We start from the raw sequence: 7,251 nt of genomic DNA on the forward strand, positions 1-7,251 counted from the left end.
CTGGACGTCAGGTCAGAAGTCTGCAGTGGGTCTCAGTGGGTTGAAATCAAGGGGTCAGCAGGGCAGCTTTCTTTCTGGAGGCTCTGGGGGAGGACCCGTTTCCTTACGTTTCCCAGTTTCTAGAAGCTGTCCACATCCCCTGCCATGTGGCCCCTTCTTCCATCTTCAAAGCCAGCAGCATAACACCTCCAAAGCTCACTCAGCCTCTGACACTGACTCTCCTGCTGCTTCTCTTTTGCTTTTAAGGACCATGTGATCGCATTGGGCCCACCTGTGTTATCCAGGATGCTCCTCCCATCTCAAGGTTGCCTGATTAGCAACCTTAATTTTCCTTTGCCACTAAGCCTAACATTTTCACAGGTTCTGAGGATTAGGACATGACATCTCTGGGGGACCATTATTCTGTCCACCACAATAAGTATAGTCTTTTAAACTTTAATTCATACCTTTATTGTGCCACATCAGAGATTTGGAAGAAAACATCTCAACCTAGTCAAAACTACAAACTAAAGAGTGGCTCAGGAGTTAAAGCAGCAGGCAGTGCGGCGCTCGACGCAAGGCCATTGTAGGGTGGTTCACTCGTGCTCTCAGCCGCCCACTCCTCAACCAACAACTGGGCACATGATGTCCAGCTCTGCGCTAAATGCCGTGAGGGCTACAGAGGAGTACTGGGCACAGTCTCTACCCACAAAGAGATGATATGCAAACAAGTGTTGCCAAGACCAGGCAGAATACAGGGGTATCTCCAGTGTTACGGGAGGTCTCTGGGAGGGGAAGGAAAGGAGATGGGATGTGAATTCTGAATAAAGTCATGAGAGTAGCCTCATTCATTGTGATGGCAGAAATAGAATCCACTCTGGACGGTTCAGATGGAGACTTTCGTGAAAGGAAGGTGAAGGTTGGGCAGGCTTTGGGGAACGAACAAGTGGGGAGTATGGCACCTAGATTCCAGCTGCAGGTCAAAGGGATGAGGTAAGGAGATGCATTAACTAGGACCCAGTGAGACTTGAAACATGGAGGCATGGAGGAGGGCTCCCCTGATAAGAGCTGTGGTCATGGAAGGATGGAGACACTCAGAGACATTGTGCCCAAGTAGGGAGAAGTAGGTAGGGTGGCCAACTGTACCAGTGTGCCTGGAACTGAAGGGTTTCCCGGGATGGGATGGGGGATTCTGCTGAAACCAGCAAGTCCCAGGCAAACTGGGATGACTTGTTCAGCCAGGGGGTAGGGAGGAACTGCTCTGAGCTCTCTCTCCTCCCATCTTCTCTGCACTAGCTGAGGCCAGCAGCCAGGAGGTGTACACAGCCCACAGGGACCCAGCAGAGAAGGGAGAACGACGGAGCTGGGTGGGCGATGACACATGGAGACTGATTAGCACATAGGTTTTCGTTAAATTTTGAAGAACAGACAGAAGTTTATTAGGTGGGGTGGGAGAGAAATGGATTCTAAATTGGCCATAAAAAGCTTCACTGAAATAGTGAAGCTTTTTCATTCTTACTGTTTAAGTTTTTTCTTCTTCCATGTTTATCCACCTCTCCCCAGTCACCCACTCCAAAGCCCATTCCTTTCCATTCCTTACTCTTTACACCCTGCCTGCCCCGGCTCTGATTGCCACGAATCTCCCATCAAGTTTCTGTGCAGGTGAAGTGTTTAAGGGAGAACAGTAGCAGCGATTAAAAAGACTTTGCCAGTGGCCCTTCATCCACAGGGTCTTCTATTGCTCCAAAGCTAGTCTGATCTAAATTTGCCCTGAATTGAAGTGCTTTAAATTTCAGAACCCAAAACAAAGAAAGCACCACCTTGAGCCATAGTATCCTCCAGCATCTGATGCCGTGACTGCCACTGGAATCTCTTCAGTTGAAACAATTCCAGTATTATTTACCACCCTCAAGCAGGCGTTTATCGTGCTGACCATAATGTTTTTGATGTATTCCGTCTGAGTTCTGGATCAAAATGCATCTTGCCGCCTGCCTCTCTCCACACAGCCTATGTAACTCGTTTACGAGCACGGCTTTGGAGGCAGCCAAATCCCAGCCCTGCTGCGTCCTGACTGGGCACCTGTGGGCAGGTTGCTTAGCTTCCCTGTGTCTCAGTTTCCTCAGGTAAAATATAGACAAGAAAGTGTTCCTGCTTCACAGGTCATTCGAGGGATTCTTTGAGCTAATACGTGTGAAAGATCTGAAACAGTGCCTGGCACATAGTGAGGACTCAGTAAATGTTTTTATACATTTTTGTTTCTGTCACTGCTTGTCTTATATTAAAATGCCGTGAAGATGAATAGCGTCATATATAAAGTTTTCTTATCAGTTACTTGTGCTTATGTGTTGAAGACAGTTTTTAAATTGATTAAGTTTGACAAGATAAAATCGATTCTTGTTGTCTGTGGTAGTTACGCTCTATAAAGCTGTCCTTAACACTGAGTTGGCCAAAACTGAAGCATCGCTCGTAGGAGAAATGCAGGGCCAGGTTCGTGTGAGCTTCTGGTCACAACATCTTTGTCAACCAGTCAACACATAGCCTTGTTTTATGTGTTTCTATTTAAGGACACCTTATTTAAGATAAATGATTGATTCATAACCATTATATTGGGTTGGCCAAAAAGTTCGTTTGGGTTTTTCCATAACATCATATGGAACCCAGTATATATGCATATTATTATATATATACATGCTTATATATTATATATTGGCCAACAGCACGATAACTCATGCCTGAATGAAGCTTATCTGACATTTTCTCTGTAGGCACATCACAGCCTTCTTGCTCTTAGGAACGCTAGATCACAGTTCAGCACTACACATAGGGGCTATTTTAAACAACTAACTCATCAACAAACAAAGCACCAAAAATGCAAAAAAAAAATGTGGCACTAAATGTACTGTGAAAAGGTCACTTGTTGCAGTATGAGAGCTGAAACGAGAAGGCAAAGCCTTGCCCTGTTCCCCTCAGCTGGGAACACATGCATTGGGAGAAAATTTTTTTTGCCTCTCTGCATATGTCTGCAAATGACCACAAAAGCACCAGGAGTATTGACTTGGGGTTACAAATAAGTTTTGGCAAATAGGCAGATTCGTGAATATCGAATCTGCAAAGAATTAGGATTGACTGTATATAGTTGATTCAAACTTCCTGCATAGCTAAGGGCTTTATGAATGGGATGGGGGGTGTGGAGGAGGATTATTAAAGTATTCACGTAAGCATTAGCCTGACAAGGTAAAGAAGTGATGTTCTCAGTTTCGGTGTAGGTTAATATTTTCCTCAAATATATTTAAATATATTGAATAATATCCAACCTGTCACTGTATTGCAGAAACCTTCAAAGCCTTTAATATGCTAATGTACATTGTAAATGTCTACAAAATATGGTATTTCCTAAATTTGACCATTACACCCTCTGGGAAATGCTGCTCTAAGGCCCTTCTGACAAAATCATCTGGAACTTAATCCTAGGGCTCCGAAAATTTCTATTTGAATAGAAAAGCATTTTGCGTTGTAAAGGCTGTCATTCATATAGCCAAATGACCACTCTCTGGAATGTTTCTTAGGGTCAGTGGGTGGATTAACCCTACTTCCAGATCTTAGACATACTGTCCATTTCTCCCTTCTGTGTTCTATTTGATAAAGTTACATCTCCAAGGGTACTCAACTTGTTGGGGTATTTCCTGGAAGACAGGCTGCTAACAGAAAATTTGCATTCTTCTCGCTTTTCATGGTTGTACATTTTCAATTTTAATAAGCAATTAAAACAATTTATATCAAGAGGCAGAACCTATGCACGTCCGCTTAAAACTTTGCTAGGAGAGAAAAGGCTGAGAGCATGATGGTTGAAGATCGACGACTAAGTCACAGCTCTCCAGGCGCCCCCTTGGAACTACTGTCTTAATGATAGTGATTTAGCCCTTAGAAATGAAAGAGTTTTTCATTAATTTGCAGTTCATTCCTCACGAGCCCACTGCAAGACAGATTTGCAGCCTATTAGTTTAGGACTTTGTTTAAAGCTTTCATGTGTTTCTTAGAGAAAAATATCATGAGTAATTTCTTTCTGAAATAGTTTTCTCTATCTTAAGCCTGAATGCTGTGAAGCCTGTTGTGGACATTGCCTTTTTCTTTGTTGGAACCAGGGAAGTGGGATGACTGGTGCAGGGTTTGAAGAATGTGCAAAGGTCCTGACGATCTGTAGGAACCAAACAGAGAGAGAGAGAGAGAGAGAGAGTAAGCGAGAGCTCAGGTCAGGATGCTGGAAGCAAAGGTCCAGGAGCAATTGGCCTAGGTGCTTATCTTAGTCCCTCCACTTCCTGCCTGAGAGACCTTGGCCAAGTTACTAAATCTCCTTGTGTCTTGTTTCCTCACTAGAAACATATGGATTTAAATAGTCCCTACCTCTGTCAGTGGGGATTAGATTCAGCTGCACAAGACAAATGTGAGTTCAATGGCTTATTCAAATAGTGGTTATTTTTCTAGGGTAATAATTCAGGAGTAGGCAGTCCAGGGCTGGAACAATGGCTCCAAGAGGCCATCAGATTTTTTCCTTAGCTTTGTGTCACCATCCTTAATGTGTGGAACAAATATGTAACTTTTATTCTCATGGTCTCAAGATGGTTTCACACCAGCAGATATTCACATTCCAGGCAGAATATGAAAGGGGGAAAAGAGAAAGGTAAAGCAAAAAAGTCTTCTCTTGGCTTGTTCTACCTTATTATATGATGATGCAAGCCTCTTCCAAAACTTCTGTTTCTATCTCATTGGACAGAACTGCATCACATTTACCATGTAAAGGAAGGCTGGGGATTTTACTAATTTAGTTGGCCACATTGCCACTCCCAAACAAAATTATGGTATTATTTACATGGAAGAAAGGGGGGAAATGGATACTGGCTAAGCAAATAGCAGTATCACTGGACAGTTGTAATAATGTTGTGTGGATCAAATGTGTTAATACTTGTAATGAACAAAGAACCACAGAGGAATACCGGAAGTAGCCAGTGTGTTTATCACAGACTTAGAATGGAGCAAAGTATGGACGCTTTTGAAAGGAAGAAGAATAAACTCCCCACCTATCTCCACCTCCTACCTTGACTCCCTAGTCTTCTACCAAGTGGAAACAGTTTTCTTAATATGTCCTTATCTCCTGATTTTCAAATGCTTGCAGACCATTTATGAAATGGCGACTTTTGGCCCAAGGCTCTTTTGAACAATGGTAAGTCATTATGGTCTCTGCCTGGTGTGCTTTTTCAACCTGTGGACTGTGTCACTAGGTAAGAACGCAGGGCAGATGAAAACAAAATGGCTCTGATGCAGCCAAACACCTGGATGCAACAGAACAGCATTTCTCAACATCCAAGTGGGTTTTGACTGCCAGATATGGGTTGAGACTTGCAAAACACTCCACAGGAAAACATTTTATTTAGCTGTTTCCATGAATATTTTGGTATAAGGCACCAAGGACTCAGAAACCAATGCCAAATATATTACATTCTAAAATAGCAAACATGCTGGTGGTCGCTGATGTCTGTGATTTCCTTTGGAGCAATATTCCTCTCCCGGATGTCTTAAAGAACTTTTCTGCTCACCTCAGAGTTCTACTAGAAGCTTTCTTACGCTCTTCCTTCACCAAAAATTTACTGAGTGCCTACCCTGAATTTAATAATAGCATCCATGCTGGGGAGATGAAGGCTTAGTAGGCTATAAATCATTAATTAACTCATTCCAAAAATACATATCTGCATTTACTATGTAGTGCTTCCCTTTGGAAAGTGCCCAGGATGCAATGGTGTGCAAAATAGAGGAACAGGATAAGGTCTGAACGCTGGGTTCTACTTGGGAGAGAGGTGAGTAAACACAGCACTATCTATACTGAGGAAAATGATATGAATGAACAGGATGTCAAGGTCAACTGCAGGCTGGCTGGATTTGATTTAAGCTGAGAGCACCTGGCCCTGCTATCTCCCTTTAGAAAAGGGGAATGTTTAATTAGAATGATGCTTAAAAGTAACAGGGAAATTGAAAAGTCCTTTCCCTTTTAGATTTGTTCGATAGAACATACTGAAAATTGTATAGAGTTATGTACTTTCTTGGCTGAGATGCTTTGAAGCTCTAAAGGTGTGAGCTATAATAATTTGCCTTCAAGTTATTCATAAAAATCTTGGCTTTTCTACCAAGTTTTGCCCTAAGTAAAACACAACTTTTAGTGGAGAAAAAAAAGATACGATATGTATGCTATTATTTGTTGCCTGAGGGATGCTTCAATTTTGTCTTGTCTTACAAAAATAAATGATATTTCAAAAGTATTCATAGGGGATAGTGGAACAATGGTTGGAGAAGTGATGGGGTGTTTTTTGAGCAAGAATTCTGTAAGTTGGGAGAATCATAGTATTTCCAGGCTGAAAGGGGCTTTGAAGCACCTGGCACGCAATGCGTAATGTGGTATGTAGAAATGATGAAAAAGTCAACTGGGATTAAAGAATCCAGCATTCTGTACATTCTTTAATGTTGCATTTTCAAGTCAAGAGGGCTTCGACGTGAATACTGATGAAGCCAAATGAGATCATCTCATACATTGTTGAACGCATTACTCCAAACACCATGTTCTGGTGATGGGAAAGGAAGACATAGTAAACAAACTCTACACAGAATTTAAAATTTTAGCATGAATTTAGGAGCAGTTTTTAGATTCAGCTTTTAGTATGTGAACTACTATAGCAAAATATATAAACAAAAAAGAGCTTGTTTTGTGTTCATATAAATGCATATGCTAGTAGGAATCATGAACCATGTAACATTAAAATATATGCTATTATAATATAAAAGATTCTACAGTGTAAATGAGTTTCAGAAAATACACTTGCATACTGAGGTTTAGCTAGAATTGCTATGACAACCATAACTTTTGCATTTCCTAATTTTTTTTTCAGTTTGAATTTGCAACTTAAATGTCACATTACCATAGGTTTTGGCTTTCTCTTTTCTATGTAGTTCAAAAAGGAAAATCACACACCAGTGCTCCTGTTAAATCCTCATTTAATGAAGTGTACATCTTGAACACATCACACTTGTTCAGGGATCAAACATCTGGGTGGATATGATTGCAGTTAAGAAAAAAAGAGAGAAAGGAAAGACCACAGTGAAGTCTTAGAGCAGAATTTGCAAAAGATTTATAACATGTATAATTTTCAGTCAATGTACCACATTTTCCTATTACAGATTTCTTTCTTCCACTGATAGAAGAACAATATAAGAAAAAGGAGACATAAT

The sequence above is a fragment of the Balaenoptera physalus genome, assembly GCF_965194825.1.
Source record: "Balaenoptera physalus genome assembly, chromosome: 7".
Lineage (NCBI taxonomy): Eukaryota > Metazoa > Chordata > Mammalia > Artiodactyla > Balaenopteridae > Balaenoptera > Balaenoptera physalus.